At 43.3% G+C, this 24,516-nt stretch overlaps 1 protein-coding gene across 22 annotated transcripts in view; it reads right to left on the minus strand.

The window, feature by feature from the left end:
- SGMS1 (sphingomyelin synthase 1) overlaps nt 1-24,516 on the minus strand; it is an 89,135-nt gene that overhangs the window by 38,207 nt on the left and 26,412 nt on the right. For 4 of the 22 annotated variants that reach the window (XM_084525177.1, XM_084525192.1, XM_084525188.1 and 1 more), the window contains exons 3-4: nt 15,439-15,504; nt 11,404-11,470 (exon numbers count right to left, since the gene is read on the minus strand). The exons of 13 other annotated variants lie outside the window; for them this stretch is intronic. The gene's annotated coding sequence lies outside the window, so the exon portion shown is untranslated. Of the gene's footprint in view, nt 1-11,354; nt 11,375-11,403; nt 11,471-15,438; nt 15,505-15,528; nt 15,590-24,516 lie in introns of those variants that run through there. 5 more of the 22 variants (XM_084525171.1, XM_084525173.1, XM_084525175.1 and 2 more) reach the window with 4 other exon arrangements.

Consider the following 24,516-nt stretch of genomic DNA (forward strand, 5'->3'; position numbering starts at 1 on the left):
GCTGGCTGCCGATGGCTGATACCAGCACAATGCAAAAGCTGGTGTGAGTTCAAAGCCTGATCCCTTATTTCTAGGATCAACACCTACTAAAGGTCACATTCAGATCACTACACTTAAACAATATAAATCCCTACATTCACCACACATACTCCACAGAGAAAGTATCCCAAAAACCTTTTAAGCACTCTTTCCCTCCTTGAGTAATCCGATTCTGGTCACTGATGCAACATATCAGCAAAAACATGCCATACGACCATTAAAAGAAAACAACCAACCAAACAGCTCTGTTTGCTTCAAAACACTTAAAAGTGAGTCCTCACGTTATTGTTGAATGCACTGTTTTAATGATTTGGAACATAAAGCCCATTCACTTCAAGACAAACCTTTTTGCTTTTAACTACTGTGTGACTAGGTGCTTATTTGAAATGAAGTACCAACTACTGCACTGAATTACTGTTTGCTATGAGAACCAAATCCCCTCCTTCATTCAGCATTTAGTATCACGATATGCTGAACAACCTACACCACTTTAAAATTGGTGTTTACTACTCCACTTCAACACTTTCACCTTCAAATGAAGTGACCTAGTTTATAGTAAACTCACTGTGCAATCCATAACACAGATCTCTCCAGAATTGCTGTGAATGCAACAAGTCTTGTGTCCTCAACCTTATTACTTCTTCTAGCTCCGAGCTGTTTTTTAAACCACTTTTCCTACACTGAAATGCCTTTGTAAAGAAAATACAGAGTTGAGGATGTGGGTAAGTTTTTAACAGCTTTAACGGATGATCTTTCAACACATTTGCTTTATGACCCAGAAATGAAGCATGTTTTATTAATAAGGTCAAATCCTCATCTCTAGAAGCAATCTGTTCTGGCCATCAGTTTTCCACCCTTCTGAGGGTTTTCAACCAGTGGATGTGTGTATTTCTGTTTGATATAATGTGATCTTAAACAGGTCTGTAGCAAAAAAAAAGTGTAGTGGACAAAAAAAAAAAAAAAAAAAAAAACACTAAACTCAGTAGTAAATATGATATAGAGGAAAACTCAAGACTATTTCTTCTGTATTAAGGCATTAACAGCCATTACATCTGTGTGCAAAGCAGCTGGGTGGACATTTGCTTTTGAAACCGAAGAAATCTCATTAAATTTACCTTAATGGGGTTCTGATATACACTAGAAGCATTAATAAATACTTAAAATTCTATTAAGTCAACCTTTTAAACTAACTTCCAGAAATGCTGGGTTAAGTATTTAGGCGTATCAGACACCAAGGGTGTTCCTGGAATTCTGTGAAACCCTCATCAGCTCCAGCAACTGAGTTTCCAGAGAGGAACACTGTGTCATTCGTGTGACTCACAGACCAACGTCCGGACGAAAACACATTTCTGTTTAGGGTTTTTTATTATTTATTTATTTAAAAAAAAAAAAAAGCCACTACCTGTTTTTAGGCCAAACCATGATACCCAAACAAGAAATCTTTCCTCCAAAGGAGCCAATTTCAGCCTCCTTGAATACGTGTGGAAGAGCAAAGGTTTATTTTAAAATCACTAGCAAAAACGACGATTACACACAGCCTGCCAGCAAACCAGAGTCATCTGAAAACTCAGCTGAAAGCCTCCCCTGCTGCTCCTCTTTCAGAAGTCCATTAGGAAATCTGTCACGCTTTTGTATTTTAACACGTGATTGTACTTTGACCCTATGCCAGTTTTGCAACCTCCTGATGCTGCAGCTGGCCGATCTGTTCCAGGCAGCTCCCGGCTCACCCCCTGCACCCAGCCCTGCACACAGTCACGGGACTCCAATGAATTGCGACAGCTCTGGGAAATCACAAGTGCCCCAGCACCCTGTGTGCTCCCTGTGCCTGCCAGCTGTAAAAAGGTTTGCAGAAACACCAACAGGATCTGCATGATACCAGAGGAGGTCCTCCAGGAGATGAGACTTTTCACTGCAGATGAAGCCAGTACATCGTCCCAGCTGTGCAAACAGCCTGGATCTCGCTCAAGCCTCATCTAACTGGAAGTACCTTTGCGGACATGTTCATCCCATGTGAAACACCACGGTCACATGTTAGACTGTCAGTGAAACACCTTTATTTTCTGAGGTGGCTCTGCCATTAGGCACTGGAACGGTGTGGTGGAGTGCAACTCCCAGAGCCGCTTTGGAAGGCGATCCAAGCAAGCCAAGGTGGCACACCGTGTTCCTGCCATTCGCCTTCACATCAGAGGTGCATGAAGAGGCACCTGGCTCAACGCAAGCGTTCAATACCAACCCTGTTGTGTTGCAACCCAGGAGAGTGAAGCTTTCAGTAAAGTGACACAGGACAAGCTGCTCTTTTCAAACTCCCCACTGCAACCAGCATTTTTCACGTGGCAGGCAGTTTTCCACACGTGGCTCTGTCCCACATCCAGCTGCAGTGTTCCCTGCCTATGGAGTGCCACTCCTTTTCCCTATCCACGTACTCTTTTCTTCTCAGAAGTATCATTATCCAGGTGTGTCCAAATCCTTTGGCTAAGGAAGTCATCACCTAAGAACATTAAGTTGGTTGTAGCTCTTCTAAAACCAAAATTTCAACCCAAGGGCCTATGCTTATAGGCACGCCAAATTTTGTGTGCCTAAACCAAAAGAGCATTTCTTCACCAAATACCATTACAGGACACGGACAGATCTTTCCACAAAGAGTTCATTCTTTTGTTATTTACCCTACATCTTGCTACAACAGTGCTGCTTTTGTACACCTGTAGTCTGACAGATGTAGTCAGACCTGTGCTCTGACTTCTTTAAAGCCTTGGACAGAGCAAGTATATACTGCTTGCCTGCTTTGAAACATGGCATATAACAATGAATGTCAGCTGCTGCTGCCATCCAAGGGAGAAATAACGAGCCTTTCAGAAAAACACCCTCACTGATCTAAAGCAAGGCTGGCTGAATATAGCAAGTCACTAATTTATTATGCATAAACAGAGACAATGTGTCCATACTTGGGCTTATGCAGAGCGTTGCAAGGCAAATGATTTTCCTTTCAGAAAATAAAGGAGTTCATACTGAAAGCACATTTCATTAATGCACAGAACCGCCAGATTGTCAGCCTGCCGCCCAGCGATCCCTTTTTTTTTTTTGTAGCAGTGAGATTTGAAACAGTACTAATGCTGATCTCCACACAAAGAAGGAGCAGAGAAGTGAGAGAGGAATATTTCATTTCTTCCCATTTCTTCTGTTCTTCAGCAGCAGAACTTCACCCTTCCACAAATACCAACTTCACACTCTGCAGATGCTATCTCTTGCCATTCAGAGGAGTTTCTTATTAACCTAGAAAACCCAAATGGACTTTCCCGTACCAGTGAAATTTGCATCTTAAAACAAAACAAAAAAGGCAAGAGTTAATGGGTGACTGCATTTTGTGCCAGAGGTCAATGACAGGGCTTCTGGGTGTGGAAAGGGCTTTTTTCCTGTCAATGATAAACCAGCTCAGTCTCACATCCTGAGTATTGTTTGCATACCATTAAGAGCCGCACTGGACACAAACCAGAGAGAAATCCAACTCCTTGCCCTGCGATGTATTTCTGAGGCAGGTCACTGGGGTGATTAAACTCTCCCAAACATACAACCTGGACCTGCTGTTCATGCAGCAAGCATCTTCTCTCTCATGCCCAGGCAGCAGAATGTGGAGGCCACACACCCCACTTAAAGACTGTGAAGATGACATAGCCAGATGCCTCCAGCTCTTTTTTTTTTTTCCTCCAGCATAACCGAAACTAAACATTCACAAGTTAAACTGCACTGACTCAGACATACCCGTCTATCCAATGACTTATTAATAAAAATGAGGTGGATTAATACTGCAAAGCAGGACTTCAGTTATCCACTTCCTCCATCCCAAGGGCAAAGGGAATAACACAACAGAAGCCGTAAGGAGCTGTAACATGGCACACTGTTATATACCCAGTATTCTGTGTTGTGGAGCAGCCATTAGCAGAGCTTCACAGATGGACAAGCTGTGTGATGCCATCACCCTATGCATGGCCTCTTCACACAGCTTCTCCCCAGCATGCTGCAAGTGCCAAAAGCTTACCTGGGTTCAAGGGATGATCAGATGAATGCAGATGAATGAAGACGAAAATACAATGCTCAGCAAGCCTGATTCATTAATCACAGAAGGTTGAAAGAGCTTATTAGAGAGGTGTGTTTCTGGCCCTTTATGCTCCTCCCCAGAAAGGGCAAATTCAGCAGTGCTGCCATAGGCACAACACAGGCTGTTTCTGGCATAACTCAAAACCCAGCTGTACTTACATCTCTGCCAATGGCCAGAGTGAGATAAAGGTGTTCCCAGTTCCTATTCTTGCACACTGGCCTGCTATATCTTGCTTTTATAGCCTTGACTGCCGCTTGCTGCTTTGAGTTCTGCTTAAGTGCAGCATCGATTTCTAAATCTCAGGGAGCTAGGTATTTGAGCATGATGAATGTGCATAGGTTTGATTCACATGTAGCAGATTTTGTTTCAACTTGCTTTCTATTAGTACTGTTAGCTATAATGGCCAAGAATAGCTCTACAGCCTGTATATAGCCTTACTTGACAAACCACTATCATTTTATCAATCTTAAAAAAAACACACAAAAACCATAAATATACTACGCTATATGCACAGAGTAGCTAATGCTAAATCAAGCCATGCTAACATACCTTTCCCCTTGCATGCACGAAGTACATTCTGGATGGCATTTGTGCCTTTTTTTTTTTTTTTTTTAACACCAATTAGAATGGAAAGACCACACTCACATTTTTCAAACATTTACCAGATCTCTTCTATGCCACACAACAAACCATCATGCCATTCTGAACTCACTATTAATCCTGCAAGTCCCTGTGTGATCAAAATGGAGACAAGGAGAATCATTCTTCTTGACACCCTGCGGTCTCTCAAGTATTTCCCAGTGAAATCCAAAAAACTGGATAATTGGATCAAGCTGATCCTGCCCAACTGGGTGAGGTAGATGTAAATAAACTGAACCCCACCACCCTTCCCATGCTCTTGGAAACTCAATTTACAGGAAATGCCCATTTATTTTTAAAGTTCATAACTCCTCCCAAAGGATGACACTACTTCAATGCTGCATGCTATGATTTCCTAGAGTAAAAGGAGATTATTTTTTCCCCATCCACACTAGAGAGGCCTAATCCAAAACAATATTTCCGCAGACCTTCTACTGACAGTTAAACACTGTGTTTCATAAAAATCCCAGTCAAAGGTTTCACCCCTACAACTACAGCTCACAAAAAGCAATTCTATAATGAGTTGAAAATATCTAATTCAGAAGGGTAAAGGTACATATCTGAGCTTTCTGAAGAGGTGGGCTTACTTTCTTGTCTTGTTTATTTGTGTAGCAGTAGTACAGTTGCTGTGTGGTCTGCTTTTCCGCAAAACTGCAATGCTTAGACATACCCAACCCCATACCCTATTACTGTCTTCTACAGCTCACAAGTACCAAAAGGTAGCAAATGCCATTTAAAACACCAGTAAACACACACCTAAACCAAAAGCAAGCTGTGGGATTTTGCAAACTATCCTTAGGAGCGGAAGTAGAGACTATTCAGTCTATAGAGAGTTTTCATAAAAATGGAACAGTCCTGGGAAGTTCTGCAGTGCCTAGAATACCAACAAGGAGTTAAAATTCAGTTTTACAGTAATGAAATCACTTCCCTAATGTTTTTTGGAGGGGGAAAACAAAAAACCTCCTCCCTGCCCCCCATACAAATTACAGCAAGTTTAGTTTGCTGCTGCAGCCCTCACATATACGGGAGATAGGACAGGCAATCCCTGAGCAATGACGACTACATCCAATCGTGATATGAGCAAATTCTGCTGGATTGTCAAAGCATCCCCGTCCCCAAGCCAAAAGGCTTTAATCAACTTTGAATCACAGATCCTTTCTAAAACAGCGTGATCGTGTTTAATGATAGCCTACCCCCCCCAAAAAAAAAAAAAAAAAAAAAAAAAACAGAAGCACACATGATTGAAGTTAAGGGTTCTGTAGGGCATTTGTTACCAGATTAGCTAACCTGCAAAAGGCCCTTTACCTTCACAAGCTTACTGTCCTTCCAAGGTGGTGATAATTTGCCACTTGTCGGGTGCTGCATTCTTGTTAAGAGCAGAAAAAGGAACACTGTCTTGCATGTTTGGTTTTGGTTTGGCTCAGATGCAGAGATTTCTTCCAAAGAAAACACTGCAACATCACAGGGCGCATATATAAACGTGTGCACGTGCACATACCCACCAGAGGAGAAGAAATGTAGCCCTCATGTAGATGTTCAGTTATGTTAGCAAGGACGTAAGGAGGGGAGAATACAAGACAGAAAGTCCTTATTTTTCTACAGCTACATGCACGGTGCTGACTTAAACACAAGCCAGGCTGAATGCTCCAAGATAAATATTGCATCTATCCAATCATGTCATATTCCTGACTGTTGCACGAAGACGTGCTATTGCTGCTTGGGACAAACTGCCACCTTGGTAGTTTACAAACATTTTCGCATGTCCAAATCAAACTTCAGGAAAGCCAACCTCACCTGAGACACCTGAAGGTGTGTGAGCAGATAAGGAAGCATCTGCAGGGCATTACAGGGAGAGCTCTCACACTGTTCCTGGAAGCTCAGCACACCTGGGTACTGCTCTGAAGCACCCAAACACTACTGCATACAGCATGGGGAGGTCAGCCAGCACTTCCATAAATCCAATTTCTGAGACCATGGAGACATGGTGGGGTAGTTACCATGACTGGATGAACATCTGGATGCATAGAGGTTGTTTAGGAAGAGAAAGACAAGCTCTTGAGGGGACTTCCACCACCACAGTATCTACTGGAGGAACAACACAGCAGAGCACAAGCAATTGAGGAGGTTTCTGTGTGCACTGGTGACAAATTCCTAACACAGGTAGATCAGGGAGCCAACAAGGAGAGGTGCTCTGTGGGACCTCATGCTTGCTTTCAGGAGAACAGACTTCAGCATCTTCAGGAATCTGCTTCAAAGTATCCTAGGGGGTACTTTGTGGGACTTGTACCCAGGGGATACCAGTCACTAGTGGTCTACCCAGGGATTGACACGAGATTGACACGAGAACTAATACTGTTTACCTCTTCAGCAATGACCTGGAAGATGGGCAAACTTTATCCCCAGCAAGTTTGCAGATGACAAAACAGGGATGAGTGGCCAAAACACCAGATAGTGCTATTTGGATGTACCTTGACAGTCTGCAGCAAAGGACAGGGAGGAACCTAATGAAGTTCAAATGAATGAAAATGTCTTTCACCTGGGGAAGGGTAACTCCATGCACCAGTACATGCTGGGGTCGATGGACTGCACAGAATTACCAGAGCATGCCCAGCAAGTGGCTGTAACGATGACTAAAGGACTGGGCTCTCTCTGCTATGGGGGGAGGCTGAGAAAGCTGGGACTGTTCAGCCTGCAGAAGACTCAGGGAGAGACAGGAGAAAACAAACAAGCTGCATTGCATCCTTGAGGTTGAAATTCAGCTTTCGCAGTGGCTCACCTTTAGAACTGTTTGGCTCAAACTCTGCTTTCTCAACACATCTTTTCTCTCTTAGAGCCTCCATCTCCCTCAAGCTTTGCCTGGCTTTGTTGTTTATCATTTGTTTGTTTTTTGGGGTGGTAGTAGTGTTTGGTTTGGATTGTTGGCTGTGGGTTTTTTGTGGTTCTGTTCTTTTTGAACGTCACCTTTTGGTGAATGCCCTTCCTCACCCATGGTTTAAAAACCCCTCAACCTTACAAGCGCTCTGCATTGCCTCTACAAGATGAAAGATGATTCGTTTCTTTCATGAGGAAGCAAGAAGAATCAGACACGGATACCCTCTAGATTGACTAGCTAAAACCTTCATTGACTTGACAGACATTTACTTCCTGCTGGTATAACATAACAGAAGTGCTAAATATTTTGTTTTTAAAGCCAAATGTTAAATTAAAAATGTAATTTCTTTAAATCCCCAATATTCCCTGTTCTCACAACTGGAAGTGATCTGCCAAAGAAAGATCAGTGAGGAGTACAAAGCTGATCCTATCCACTAAGATTTCACCCTAAAGGGAAGCTCAGAAACATGGAATTCAAAATTTTATACAAAAGCTCAAGATAAAACATGTTACTACCCAAACATTAGCGCGTTTGTCTTTACTGATTCTCAGTTTAGCACACCTCCTCCTCCTTTTCCTCTCTTTGCAAATAGAGAGTAGGCTGGGGGCTGAGCAGGAGAGAGCAATGAGCTCTACCAGGACAGCTGGCATATTTGCAGCCAGGACACTTCTGGTCTTTCCCTCCCAGCAGAAAAACAAAACAAAACAAACCTTAGCAACATTTTTACACTGGCTGTATATGTTTGTTCACAGGTATTTAAAGGCCATTCACAGTCCAGGTTTCTTGCCACATTTTCAAACCTGAAATGTACAGAGGCCCGGGCTGTAAGGGGCTTGGGAAGGGGGTAGAAGGGGTGCTGGCAAGTCCAACCCCTGCTCCGAGCTGAGGCTGGCTCTGAAACCAGATGAAAGGTAAATTTTGTGGTAGGGTTTATCAGTGAGCAATACCACATTTCACACTGGAGCTAGGGAATGTTTTTTTAGAGACTATGCATTTGTATCTGCCAAGCTAGATTTTAATATAATGCATCAGATGAACACAGAGACAGCCCTGAACCTATATAAATTCATTACACTGATTTCTAGGTGTTAACAAGGGCTCAGATTCTCAGCTCACCACAAAGTTCTGTGTTCAGAAATCCCACAGCTGTAAACATGAAAATGAGACCAGCATATTGAAACATCAAAGCAATTCATCCTACTGAGGCCAAGGAGTTGGTTTCTTTACAATTGCAGCACTCTCCCTGCACACAAGAAACCCCATTTACATGGTACTTTTCTCTTGGGCAGTATAAGCCACCATTTCATACTGAATTAAAACCAATAAAGCAGAACCAACTGAACACAAAGACAACTACAGAATTCTCTCCAGACTTTCAAGAAGAAAGAGAAGATATTAATTACAGCCCAACTCATCTCCTCACTGCCCTAAGAGCATCACCAATGAAGACTCTATAACGTGCATTGTCACTGGTGTTTAAATCGGGGGGTTGGGTTCTCATGAAGCTGGCCTGATAGCACCCTTGAGACGAGGGGAGCAGCTTCAGGCACCAGCCTGCTGGATGCCTCTTACCTGTACCTCCTGACTGGCTCCAGCTCTACTGCAAAGATCTGAACACAGGTTGTCCTCCACAACCAAACTGCTCTCAGGTACTCTTGGTCAATTAATGCGCTGCTGAATGTCACCATTAGCAGTCGCCACCACTAGGAAGCTGCCCAATTTAGGTTCAGGCAAGGGGAAGAAGTGTCAGAGAGGAACTACTATTTATATGTAATACTGCCATGAGCTGCTTTCAAACAGCAGCATACTTTACTGCCTGCAGGCTGGTTAACACTGAGCCTCTGCATTCGTGTTTCACCTTTTTGACACTCTCTAGGTAAACAGTAGCTAATATTATTTCTTAGGAGTCCTGTGCAGTGGTTTTCAGCTCTACTTAATGATTAAAGCAGACACTTGTGTCAGACCAGAAAGGTTTTGTGGTTTTATACACACTAACCTGCTTGTAAAACCAATGCCCTTCCCCAGTAATAGAGCAGCTCCACTGTGAGAGGGGCATCTGAGCCATGAGATGCCAGTAGATGTTCAGACACAGCCACTGCTCCACAAAACATACAGGGACACTGTCATTGTTTTGCTGGATCCACTCAGGACAGCTTGTGCTGTTGCTGCTAGCAGAATAACCAGCATTTTGGTTAAGTCACGGGGTATCATAAGTACTACAGAAAAAAGCAAGACCAGATGCACACAGACACACACATACAGGTATATGTTATCAGAAAGCTCAAGGGAAAAATACGTATCAGACAAGAGAGACTCTCTCCTGTCCCAAAGCAGCAGGTATCTCTGACAACCGGGCTCCAGCCGAGGCAGCTGCAGCCTGTCCCCTACATGTATTTTCTCAGTGGATCAAGGTCAGAAACAGCAGCTTTTTCATTACAGGCTCACACAACAGGAATCTCACCCTAATGACAAAAATAACCACATTACTTTCTTCAGTACAGCTTGCGACAGAATGGCATGACTAAGACTGACATGGTAGCTCTTTCTCTTGGGTAAGAAAGGCTACAGGACTATCCACAATCAATGATTTTATAAGCTCAAGATGACTTCAGCAGAAGAGACTTACATTATTTATGAATTGCTTGCAATACCAAGATATTCACCAAAACCCTCTGTAAGTCACTGCACTGCTTAGTGTCTCTTGCTGCTAAAAGCACGACTATTTGTTAACGCAGCTGAAGAATCTACTTGCTACCCTACTAAGTAAAAAACCTCGAGTTTCTGCAGGCATTATGCATCTCAAACAAACAGGTTGGGGGGGGGGGGGGGGAGAGGGAAAGAGAGCAAAAAGTTAACAAGATCTCTTTCACTCCCTGATGCTAGGCTGAGCAGCTGTGCTCACAGTTTCACTTCAGCATCCAAAAATGGTCCACGGCCTTCCAGGGCTCTCAGTGCTAAATGACAGATGACCGCCAAGGTTCACTGGTAAAGGTTTATTACAGACTGCCATTCTAATTTTAGCCTCTGGACATTTTTAGGACCAATAAATAAAGTCTAAAACCCCAGAGACCAAATAATCCACATACGGATTCTCTCCTGCTTGTACTATTTCAGAAAGTCATTCAGAGCTCCAGGGACTTTTATTTTTATTTTAAATCACTGTTTAACTTCTTGTTACTGGAAGCAGTAAATTACACCACAGTGTTGACCAGACTGTGCAGGAAATCAAGCCCAGCAGAAAGGAAGGAGACACAGATTCCCACAGGAAGTAAGAGATTCCAACAGAAATCCTCCACCACTATTATAACACATAGTGGGGAACAAAAACCCCATTTCCTTGACTTTCCATGTCAAAATACAGTACAGTTCCCCACTCCAGTACAACTCTGCCATAGGCTTTTTCGAATAATTATATCTGGGCTCATACGGGCTCTGTCAGTCCCTGCAGAGCCATTTCATCCACCCAAACTCTCCAGAAGCATCCTTTGGGATGCTTTTGAGCTTCTCCTCAAGCCTTCTCCTTTCATCTTCACGCATCAAAGCCAGCTACGCTGTCAAGGTTCAGCAAGTTTCCTGCCCAGCTCCGCAGTTTCCAGCGACAGACCATAAAAATGTTAGAGGGAACAGCTCAAGTCCTCCCTTGTGCAGACCAGACCAGCCAACTTAAGTGGTATCAGCTCAAGGACAGACCTTCTGCACCACTGGCATTACCTGTGGACATTCCTCCCAGTGCTACACCTCTTCATGCAGCTGTTATTACCTGCAGATGTTGATCACAGCAGTATAAGAAGTCTTCCCATGGACTAGAATAAGTCCAGGATCTCTGGCTGGAAGCACAAAGAAAAGAAAGCTGCAGATCTACTGGACAAATGATTTGTTCTTAATTTTAATTCCTACAGAGGTAATTCCCTAGGTGCAACTCAGACACGTGACGGTGTGTTTTGAGGCCAATGGTAAAACAAAAAACCACCACCGATGAAGAACCGGCCTGTCCCTCAGTGACCCAGCTGCCTGCAAGGCTAAGCCTCACTTGCAGACAGCACTGTGCTCTTGCCAAAAGGCTTTCCCCAGCAATTCTGACCAAACCAGCATCTACCTTTTATTCCTTGGCCTGCTGTGTGGTCCAAAAAAAAAAAAAAAAAAAGCTCACCACACACAGTCTGATGGAGTCCCGTAAGACGGATAATACACCTCTCTGTACTTTCTGTAGTCAACACTTCACAGGAGCCAGATACTCACCTTATTACAATAGCTGCTCCTTGTTTTGTTCTACCTGCTACACGAACAGGCATTCCTTGCAATATAAAAGCTGAATTCCCCTGTTACAAATCTGCAGAATATGCATGGAGACAAAGCAACAGCAGGTGATGTCTGTGCAGGGGCTCATCTTCCCCCTGACCTACAGCCCAAAAGGGCGATGATCCCAGGGGGAATCTTCTCTGCCTGTCTGGGTCCCACAGAGTTCTCTCGTCATCTCACTACTCCCAAGGTGCAGGGCAGGCCTCTGCCCTTCCGACCCAGATGTTCTGCACCATTCCTTCCCTGGCCATCTCCAGAGCTGACCCCTCTGCTCCAGGGTTTCCCTCTGTTATGCTATTTTCTAAGCGAGGGAGGAGACCACAGCAATTCTCCGTGGTGAGAGGACATTAGCACAGCCCAAGCAGAGCAGCTAGGGACCTCATTTCCTTAGCCATTTCCTATCTGTGCTGCTACAAGGTCTTGCCCTCCCACTATGCCAAAGCACTGTAGCTTTGCTGCTGCTGACAGTTTGGCTTGTTTGGAGGGTTCCTCCTCACCCCTGCTGGTTTCTTTTAAGCCATAAACCGACATAACCATAGCTCTAAAAATAAAAATGCAAAAGCTACCACAAGGACCTTCACAGCACAGCAAAAATTTAAGTATATCATCAGTGTAACAGCACTTTCCCACACAGTAACTCAAAACCTCAGCAGTACCAACGAAATGCAATAATAAAATATTTAAAGGAGCCTAGGCCATGAGACAATACCAGAGAAAAGTTACAGACGTTTGTTGGGAAAAAAAACAACAAACATTGCAGCCTGCTCACACCATTTCAGATGCAGCTCCCCACATAAATGTAAGATCCCCATATCAATTCTCTTTGCTATACACCACACAGTCCTCCTTCCTCCAGCTCCAACTTCTCAAACTGCAGCTGCAATCTCCAGTTTCCTCAAGTGGGAAGCTAATTTCAGTGCTGCATTCCTCCAACAGTGGCATAGTAGTATTTTGCATCAGATGATAGTGAGTAAACAGCATATTGTTAACCATTTCAAGACAGACCAAGCATCAGCAGTTCAGCAGGTACAAGCAATCACTGCAGGCAGCTTCCAAAGCCTGGCTGATATATGTGAGCAGCAGGAAATACTGGAGGTGAAAGCACAGGCTTTTGGTGGGAAAAAGAATGACAAACTGGACTGCAAGGTAGCTGATACAGTTTTTAATCTTATCTAGATGAAGATACCTTCTCTACCTATTAAATATTCTACATTTACTTAAACATTTAAATTATAAACTTCTGATTACAAGGTAGCAGTCCTCAGACACTGAACCCATATCCACACAAACTGCTCATCTTCAAAGGATGTTATTCCTCTTGCCTTTGAACATACATATGATTTTCTGTCCTGAGAAGCAAACTTCCTATTGTTTGTGTTAGAAATCTTTAGCCATGGACTTTAAACTCCCTGTCTTTCTCCTGACACTTACTTTTGTTTCCAGCACAGTCAATGGTTGCATACTCTTAATATTATTCACATTACATCACTTTCCACATCATACTTGTGCTATACTGCTCTTTATTACTTCATTGCACTGGAAACTCAGTTCTTTTTCTTTAGTTCATTTCCTTCTCCCCTGCTGCCAGGAAGGACAGGCCAGTCTGGGAAGGACTCCTGAGCTCTCTCAATTTCCAATGAGTATTGGCAATTCAATGCTATAATCCAAGTGACGGAACAACAACAAAAAAAAAGCAGATGTATGAGATGCTTTTGTTTTGCTAGATGTTTTTGCAGATGTAAGAGTCAGCTTGGTAAATATGCTCACAGACTTGCAGAAATCTGCTCTCAAAATAAGAAGCACATGCTTTCACCCTTGGAAAGGTATAGTTTTTTTTCTTTTGCCTTTTTTTTTTTTTTTTTTTTTACACTAAGTCAGAGCTACTTCAATTAACAGCTAAAAGAAAGGCCAAGCACTTCAGCTGCCTAAGCAATTCATGCTTCAATCATCATATTCTAATATTCTATGCAGAAAATGCAGGGGAAAAAGTCAAGTGCAATTTAATAAACTCTCTCTGATTCCTGCTGTAAACAGACTTGCTTTTCTCCTGCAGTTAGAGGAGTGATTCTTTCCCTGCTGTTTTTGGGTGCCACAAGCCGCCCGTCGTTCGGAAGGAAGCACATTGCACTCCTGCTATGAGTGCCCAGCTCCAGCGAGCGCAAGGCCGCACGGAGCTGCAAAGCCAGCGCATGCGACCCAGCACCAAATACCTGGGCTGAGCCTCCCTCCCCTGCACTGGCACCGCTACAAAGAGCCCACGCAGACCAGAGGGGCTGTGTAATGCTTCCAGCTGTGCGTGTGCCTCTATGTATGTTGTGTGCCAGAGGACAGCTCAGCAGCCTGCTGAGAGCAAGCATCACGCAGTTCAACCACCCGCCACATCCAGGAAGCCGAAACTTGGTCAAAGCTACTTCTCCAAGCCTCCTTGCACAGAACTGTCCTGGCTGTACTCGCCCTGTCAAGTGCAGCAAAGAAAAGGAGCCCCAAAATGAGTCATTGCTATGCGCTGGTGGTGCCTTTGCTCCCAGAACTTCTGCTTTACCTCTCTGCCACAGGAACCGAAACGACATCAACCTGCTCCTAACTGCAGCCACAGCAAACACATCCCTGCCAGGCAGCAAAGCTCTGCCACAGCTCCTCCAGTCTGTGCAAGCCACCTAGCAGCAAGAGCCCTTTTGTCAGAGCCCTGCTTAATTCTTTGCTCTGATAACTATACCATCCCCCAAAGCAAAAAAATTTGATTTTACAGGGAAAAGTTCGGCCAGGTTTATTAGGTTTTAAAGGGGCTTGTACTAAGGAAGCAGTTACAAAGAGTCCAGCAGAGCTCGGAAGCAGGACACACAATGGGTTCAAAGTCTCCCATGCACTTCAAACACCAGACACTTTTCAATTAGGCGAGGAGCTACTGCTTTTGCAGCATTGGCTGACAGATGGTACTGCTGCTCTTTGGATACAATATAGGTAGCAGTAAATATTTAGGTGTAGAACAGAAAATGGGTGTAAGCAATACATTTTAAAAAACAAAAGCAGAATCCTAAATAATATCAACACATCCGAATGCAAAACCAAGAGCTTTTCTTCTAAGATATGTTAAATGTTGCTAATTAAAGATCAAGTCAGTAACTATATAAAACAGCTAAAAAGATGATGGAGTTTAAAAGAAAAAAAATCACCTAACAAGTTTCCAGCAGCAAAACCTGCTAACTGTAAGACTCAAACTGCAAATATAGCTTTGCTGCATGTTTTACCTCTGAGCCCAACAGATGCTTGTAGGAGATATACTTGTGGTTTGCAAGTTTCTCACACAAGCTTCAACATCCTGAATGGCAAACGCACAGCAAAAGCCCCCCCCAAAGCTTCGTGCAGGTTGAGAAATTAGGCTGGTGAGCACCTAGTTTTCTGGGTTTTCTGGGTTTGTTTTATTTTGTAAAGGCCAGTTGGGATTACCACAGGCAAATCATTTTGGTGAGTAAAAACATCACATCTTAACCCTCACCTTTTTTGAGCAAAGCAAATCTTATCCCACAGTCAGGTTATTCTGTTCGGTAGCAAAGCAAACGAGCTAAAAATGAAGGAAGAGAGTTACCATGGGATACCAAGATGCATCACTTCTCATGGCTCTCTTGCTGCCATGTGACGTCTCAGCCCTGAGTGAAGAACTCAGCAGATGGGATAGAAAAAAAAAAAAAAGTAGAAAGATCTTTAGATTATAGCAAAGTTTAGGCTTTTAAATCCGATTTCCTAACTGCTTATAGCTATATATATAAATAATATTTATAAATTAAGCTATGAATCTACTGTCACTGTGCAATAAATACACGCTTTCCTGTCACTCACCTTTTACACTTTTTCAGTTCCTCGTAGCAAATTCAGTCCAAGCACATTCAGAAATCCTGTTCTTACTGTCTTAAGAACTACCACTTGTTTTTTACAGGAAGCGAAGCAGGTCAACAGCTTTGTACCTCACTCGAAAAGACAGCTGAGGCCCCTTCATTGCAATAGACAAGAGCAATCAGAGAGCACCAGAGACAGAGAAGGGATCAGACGAGGGATAAATCACTACATATCTGCTCGTGAGGTTGCCAAGCAGGTCACTGAATCCATGCCTTAGGATGAAGCCTGTTGTGAACTGAGACTCATCCAGCATGCTGCCACTGCCTTCTCCAGCTTCAGGGCATCGCTATTCAGCTCTATGTCGCTGCAAAGCTGCTGTTTGTGTGCCTGTAAGCTCCATCCTTACCCGCACTTGGGTTTTCACCCCAGCCAGTCCAGCATAAATTTTTAAACATCTCCTCCTCAGTCTTTCCTCTCTACACAAAATGGTAAGTGGTTCACAGTTTATAGCTGCCAATTTCTTTCTAGCACATCAAATCCCCTCCGAAGGACTTTCTTCCATCTCTATTCTCCTTCTACTAGAGCCTCCAACACCCACACACTGCCAAGCCCCAGAATCTGAGAAATTTGGTGGTTTTACACAGTAGCTGAGTAAAACATACCCGGTAGTTCCAAGCAGTGTGCTGTGCAGGAAACCTTTCCCCTCCTCACTGCCCAGGTGACTTCAGCAGTGCAATCCCTTCAGCTATAACCTGAAGCTAAATGCCAACTTCTGATCACCTGAATCATTTGCCTCTACATGCCTGTTTCTCATTAGCTTCCAAGAAATTCAAATCATGAAGAAGCCAAGAGTTCCCACATCTAATCTGCTCCTCCAACTTGCAGCCCCAGTGTTAGCACAAATAGATATGACACGGCATTTGAAAACATAGTTAATTACATACATATAAAATTAAATTTCATGCTTCTGTAGCAAGTTTAGCAAAGAAGACACTACCTTCCTCTAAAACATTGCTTCAGTAGCCTCTCTCTCTGAGCCAGGAGATGCCATCTTTAATAGACACAGCTAGATTTTATCCTATCTCCTTTCAACCTCTGCTCTTCCAGCACCTGCAGCAGGGAATACCCACACTTAACTGCACACCACTGAAAAGAAAGCATTACTCAAAGAAAAAAACTTTCCCTTGTTATAAGCTTGTTGCTTCCTCATTTTATTTGAGGCTGCTTTTTTTTTGAATGGTGAGGGCCTGAGCAGAGTCATGCTCTACTCATGCTTTTCATAACATTCCTCTTCTCACTTCCTCCACTCACAACCATTTCTTCTCCAAGATGTAGAGCCAAAGTTTATACAGCTCCTCTTATACAAAAGCTGCTGTGTGCCTTTGATTACCTTCATCATCCTTTGCCACACTTTCCTTTTTTTTTTTTTTTTTTTTTGAGATGGTAGAGCAGCTGGCATTGAGGACGCAGGGAATCATGGATATACAAATACATTTATAAAATATATTTAAAATGTATATATATTTAGCAGTAGCTTGTTGTTTTGTTCTCAGGAACATTCATTACCTTCTTTGCCTTTCTGGCTGTTGTGCAGCTCTCCAAATTAAATAAGAATAAAATTAAAGCCTTCCTCCCTCTTTGTATTTATTATTTCCTGATATAGTATCAGCAAAATGACCTGTATTGATGCGCACAGGAAAAACCTCTTTTTTGTGGTGTTGTTCTTGTTGTTTGTTTGTTTTTAGTTACCCTTAGCTACTTTGCAGCGTCACTAACCTCTCACCGTATACCAGATTCTTCACCTCCTCTAGGCTGGACACATGCTTGCTTCCTCTCTTCACGTGGGAGCAGCACACCCACTATATTTTGTGCCATGTTAGGCACAGCTTGCCAAGGGGCAGGGCTGTATCCCAAAATTCCTGCCAGGAAGTATTTTTTTTTTCCCCAGGGTTCAGTACCTGAAACTGCAAATTCCTCCCAACACAAAGTGTCAGTACAGATCTGCTTTGAAGCACTTATTTTCAGTCAACCCCAAATCACCACTGGCCGAATAGAAATATTTTCCTGCTAAAACTCAGCAATCAGCACAGAAATGTTAAAAAAAAAAAAAAACACAACTTAAGTGGACATTTCTCCAACAAGCAGTGGCTAGAGGAAGAACTTCAGCTGTAGTGTGACTTGTGCAGCAACAATGAACCTTGCACAAGCAAGCAGTAGCAGGATGCAGACAACAATCTGCATGAGTGTTGATGCAAGTTCACTTAAGAAAAAAATTCTTAGGCTTCTCATCTACCTTGCAAGGCTGTGGAGTGAAAATAAAGCTCTTTCTTAGGCCAGTCTGTCTGGCACTCCTGCTGCACTGTTTGTGACAGTGTTTGGAATAGACAGGATTGATCTGGTTGCAGTGATAACAAGACTTTCACTCATAAGTGAGCATCAAATGCCTCACTTTAGGAAAGAATGAGAGATTACATCAACAGGTCCAGGAACTTGCTCTTGGGACTCCACATCCTGGTCTTGAATTTCAGGTTTCCACAAGTCCTCCCTTGTAAAATTAAAATTATGGGAATGAGGCCTTGGAAAAGGCACTGCCTGGCCTAAGGCTACCCCTCAGGAGAGTCTCACCAGCTCTTACCTCCTCTCCCTCAATCTGGCTGTTGGATGCTCCCTTCCCTTCTCCATCCCACATTCACAATGTACAGGGACTGCCGGCTACTGACACTGGATGTACTCTTGAACAGCTCAACAGCCAAAAACGTGGAAGACATGAAACAATTTATCTACAAATGAATGTAACAGAGTTGAGATGCATGGCGGGACTTCGAAAACACAAAACTAAAATACCTGGGGACATCACTGTGAGAGACAGGACCAAGATTCCTATTTGGCAGATGCATGGCTTTCAGTGGCTAGCCATACTGACTGCTTCCAGTGCGCCCTTTTCATTGGGGTCCAAGCAGCTCAAGCAAGGGTAAAAGACAGGGAAGGAGCAATGAGATAGTTTGCCAAGCTCTACACTCCTCCTCAAGACTCTCCCGTATCCTGAATTACTCTGTACTCTTTCTGTGCAAGCTTCACAACTCGACTCCCATTTTCATCGCAGCCTCTGTGCCTCCCTGCTGCCACTGCAGACTCAAAAAGATGACTGAGAATCCAGCAGTTCTTCTGCACTTGGTTGTTCCCTACAGTGGGAGAGAAATTTGCAGGAAGTTGGCCTCACCTCTCCCTCCCAGTCACTCCATCAAGATAAGGAAAGCAGATGACACAGAACTCCATAAGAGAAGAAGCCTGTGAAAAGAGATTTTCTGGCTACTTCTTGGGTTTGTAACAATTCAACAGCCACCAGAAAGCACTCCAGCTAACATCAGTGTCTCTTGTTTCAGTGTATGCTGTCTTGCACACCCTCCTTATGAACAGCTAAATTAAACCCTCCGCCCCCAGAATCCCATCTCTGAACAGCAAGAAGCAAAGCACGAGCAGGGCACACACAGGGTTACTGTGCCTTCCATCTTTGATCAAACACAGATGAAGATGAATGTTGTTATGCCAGAAATTGCCAAAAAGCAGCTGCCTTCCCTTGCCTTACCTTAAGCCCTCCTTACAGTTCTGGCCAGACCAGAAGTGGCACTTCACACTGTGCTGGGAGGGAGGACGAGGTACTTCTCATCAAATGTTGCTTTAGGACAAGAATGCCACATGCCAGACCGATACACCATGCACAAGCTATGCTGATTTGAAGTCAGCTGTATGTATTTAAAGACTGCAAGTATCAAGGCTGCATTCAAGGCTCCAATTAAAGCCTCCTAACTAAGCCACTTCTTGACAGTGAAGAAATGCAAACATCTTATCTGTTGTTACCCCCTCACCTTTCTGCTAGGCGGTTGTGTGTGCGAGCAGTGATGAATTCAAGCCATGAAGCCAAGTACCCAATGTACTTTCCCCTCCACACAGAATGAGCTCCCTTGCATACCAGCTGCTTCAGCTCAGCAAACAGGAGCTAAAGCACGGCCTGATGCAGTCTGTAAGTCTGAATCCTACAGAATGTGGCCAAGTAACAGTCACAAAAGTGTTAAGCTCTTTATCCTTGTGGTATGCTCCTGCATTTCATAATTTTAGCATGGCATTCATAGCATATCAGGTAACATTAAAATCCAATGAGGGTGCTGTCTATTCGTTACACAACCTGTATCTCAACAGAACTCTTTGATGAAATCTGGCAAAAATTGGTGTATTTTTGTACACAAGTTGCAATTTTGTGGTTATGATATTTGTGATCAAGTATCTTAAACTATCACGACTATTGCTCTAAAAACAGATCACTTAGAAGAACCCATATGTGGCTCGAAGCTGTTACCACCTTGCCAGCAAACCCCAAACCTAACTGATACTTCAAAGCTAGCAGTGACTTATGGACAGAGATGTCCTTTAGTTTTGATAGACTTGCCCATAGTATTAATTAGTCCTTAGCAGTGACAAAGAGAGACCACGTGTTGGCTTTGCAAACCAAAAGCAAGCTGACATCCTTACAGAGCACAAACACAACCTTGTGCTGAATATTACTGGAGTATGAAAAAAAACGTTTAGAGAAGGAGCAGCTACAACACAGCTACTTGCCGTATCTCCTCTGTAAACAACATTTAAACTGCGAGGTACAGCTGTGATTAAGGAGCAGGAGACAAGAAGAGACGGCCTTGTAACTGCTGACAGGTAAGTTCATCTCAGCTTCAGAACGAGCAACAGATGAAAGAACACCGAGAGGATGCTGAAAGACAACCGACAGCTTGAAGAATACACACCACTTTTCAAATAATTTCTGTGATGCAGGGTAATATTTAAGATCACAGAATTCACTGGGAATTAGATCATCCATTTAGCAGTAGGTTTGCCAGATAAACTGTCTGAAGACAGGAAGAGAATCAGCAAAAACTGTACAGCAATGCAAAAATCAGAATCAGTGTCTCTACATTCTTGTTTTTCAGCTGCCTGCCCACAGAAACTTCACAGAAGACTGAAACACAGAAGACAAATATATGAAGCGGAAGAGCAGGCTAGGTGTTGTAATTGATTTCAGCTGAGACACATGCTTTCCCTGTTCCTGCTATGCCCAGACCTGTTATCCTACCTCTGCCTTGTCTACAGCACTCCATTTCACATCTGCTGCTGGCTTCATTTAAATGTTTCTCATGCAGGATTATTATTTTTGGAGCAGACAGAGTCGGACAAACCAGCACAATGAAAGGGCGGTTGTGCTGGCAGATGCAGACCATCCAAATCTTTGGCAGGGGGCAGGCAAGTAGCTGCATTGGGCTGAGGAGGGCATTGGCCTAATTTGGGTTGCTGACAGCTTCTACCAAACACCTAAAGCAACTCTGCAAGCAGAGTTAGCATATCGGAACACTAAAAACAGCGTTTGTGCAAAGCGTGTTTCTCACCTCTGCTGCCACTCACCCTTCATGACGTGCTGTACAGGTAAGGGTGCTTCCAGGGCTATATTTACATGAGCATTCCAAGAAACTATTAGTAAAGCTTGGGGAATTTAACAATTCATCAGTGTCAGGAGACAGCTGAAATGAAGAGCTCCACAACCCAGAAAATGGCAGGGAGTAGCCTCAAGGCAGGAGAGTGCTCTAAAGAAGATGATATTTAGATTTGCCTAGCAAAAATTTGATGTAGCTTGGATGCACACACGATTTGAACAACTAGGACAGCCACAGAGGACTTTGGTGACAGAGCAGACATCCTCAGTAGGGACTGTAAAATCCTTCAACGTTTTAAAACCCAATACTCTACCCATCCTTTTCTACATATCTATCACCATGGAGCAAAATACATCAGCTACAACATATTAGCTTCCTAAGAAGTACATGCAAATCTCCTGTCAAAACAGCTGTTAACAGTCTTTCAACTCTTCAATGGAAATGGGGACAGCAGAGGAAGGGGGAAGAAGCAAAGGACAGAAAAAAAAATTCTTGTTTTAAGGCATCCTGCAAACACAGATCCATGTGAACACAGAAAAACAATTAAATGAACTGAAAGAAAGCATCTTGTGTAAGAATCCTGATAACCATATGATCTGTGGAATAATAAAACTGCAAAGCCACAGACTAGTTTAGAACAGCTATGTCCATTGCTAAAATAATGTGCAAAATGAGGCCATAAGAGTCTCTGATAAGAAAGCTATTTAGTAGGGTCTAATTCAACATGGGAATACAGCGTGCTGGATACCTCACATGATTGAAGTTGGGGGAAAACAACAGATTAATAATACAGCTTCCAAAAAGACAAAAGAGCCTACAAGTATCACCAGGCTGTAGTCTGCCTGGGTTGCAGACTACAAGGATGGCCTGATTATGCTTCAAATGCTTTGAATGCAAGTTTTCTGAACGCAAAGAGACCAGATATAAATGCAGAGTATCACTCCAAACTGCAAGCCAAACGTGCTTAGTCTTTACATTTCTAACTCGCAGCCAGGGAGCAAAGCACAATTAGAGACCGGCAAGATGTAAACAACACATTTTGAACCATTTCCAGAACAGCTTCAGCACAAAATAACATTTGCACTAGGCTGTTAGTAACATAATAGTTGGAATTTCATCTGCATGCTAAGAGATGGAGGAAGAGCCACAGGGAGCAGCCCTGAGCGTATGCTCAGCCTCCAAAGGAAGTGAAAAAAGTTGCAAAAAAGCTGTGCTGTACTTCATTGCACTAAATGCCCTTCAGACAGAGCCTGCATGTACAGACATTTGCTCCTCAAGCAGAGCACGGCTGGGGCTATGAGGAGCTTCAGTGCTTGCCTAGAGTCCTGCCCCACCCCCAGGTGTGCCAGGTAGATGCTCAGGCACTTGGAAGCAGCCAGGCAGTGGCCAAGCCCAACCAAAGGCTCAGGTATATACGTGGGAACTGATCAGTAGCAATGGTTCAGCCAAAGCCAGAAGGAGCACCAGCAGAAGATCCACAGCATAACGTAAAGCTCATTTTCTCTTTTCTATAAGCTGTGAATCAACCTCAGAGCAATGCCCCAGGACAAAGGGCCAGTCATTGCTAACGCAGTTGACAAACAATCTCAAGAAGGAAGATTCATTCTCTGGATTAAGGAGTACCCTGGGCAGGTACAGCCTGTTTCCATAAGCAGCAGTCACTTCCTGCTGTTGCACCTTTTGCCTTTCCCAAGCTCTGTGTTTAAGGGAAAACAAATGGGGAAACAACACGAACTATTGACAGCAACCTGCTTTGTGGTACCCACTTGCTGAGAACCAGACATATTAAATAAGTAGCAAAGGCTAGGGAAGATACCAGAGTCAAATCGGATCAACTCGAACAAACCAGGTGAAGGGCACAAAATACCTGCTCCAAAGCTCAGTTAAACCTTTCGTTTTGGATCACCTCCAGACTCATCGGCAGCTTCAAGCTCAGTCATCCCTGGCAGCAAAGTAATCACTTAAGAAGTCAATGCCACAAAACCCCTAAATTTGCAGTCAGTTACGTGATTAATAGTTTTCCCCAAGGTGCTCTTACGTGTGCAAGACAACACCCAGAAGCCACAGACAGCACTTTTAATGGAGATTATCTCCCATGCATTTGACATTTCACTTTTTTTTTTTTCTTTTAGAGCACCTGTTCTAGCCAACTGTTGCTCATTTAATTGGGAAATCTAATGGCTGAAAATCCCATGGCTGTTAAACCACCATGTAGTCTGCACTGGAATTTAATTTTAACTATTCCAATCCCTCGCCATATTCATACACTTCCTTTTTTTTTTTTTTTTTTTTTGCCCAAGTTGCTTGGTAGAAGCAATATTTACAGAAAGATACCACATACCTGGAAGGTCTACTCCTGTGGAATTAAATACGGTAGGTATAAGCATACCTGTTAGCAGTAAGTTTAAACAAGAATCATCAAGAGAAGTTCAGTTCCAGCCACAAAAGTGCTTTACACGGCACAATATCTGCTTTCAACAGTCACTGTTACACTGATGATGCAGCAATCATTTGCTTTGCTCTCCACGTGGAGAGGGCTGCTACGGTCAGAACATGAAGTGCTACATAAAAATTTGGGAGGGTTTCTGCTTCCAAGACGCCACAGTTTAAATTTTAAAGCATATGCAGCAAGCAAGTATAGCACCAAGCTGAAGGATGAGTTATGTTTATGTAACAAAAGGCTTCCTGGATTATTTTAAGGCTCAAGTTCTGCAAAGCTAACAGTTGAGGACAGGGTTGTTTTTATGACCGATTCACAAAATAAACATCATTGAAGAGCCAGCAGAATCTTGTTATTCTGCCATATTAGACCCCTAGATTTCAGCAACAGGTACTTTGTGACCCTCTGAGTTTGGAGCATCCACTGTCATATACTGAGACAAGTACACAAATCACACAGAAGTCAAAGATACCAATGCATCTGCGAGTAATTTCTCAACATAAATCACAAAGTTGTGCCACGTGCCCAACAGTGCCTGGTTTGAACCTTTCTCTTTTAGCAGGAACAAATCAACCTCACATCTCTTGCACTATATGTGCAGTAATAATATTCAACCCCTATTTAATCTGCATTTAACTCAAGAAGTAGATGACTACATTATTCATAGCATCTGTGCATTGAACCCAGAGGAAATAAAAGGTGAATCAATACAGTGAGGGGAGCTTCTGCTGCCTGGGGTAAAGGTGTCTTCCACTCTCAGTATTTATACGTTTGGGGAAACAGAAAGGTTTCAGGACTCGAAAACGGTCTCAAATTTCTGGTC

Source organism: Aythya ferina (assembly GCF_964211825.1).
Source record: "Aythya ferina genome assembly, chromosome: 7".
In the NCBI taxonomy this organism is placed as follows: Eukaryota; Metazoa; Chordata; class Aves; order Anseriformes; family Anatidae; genus Aythya; species Aythya ferina.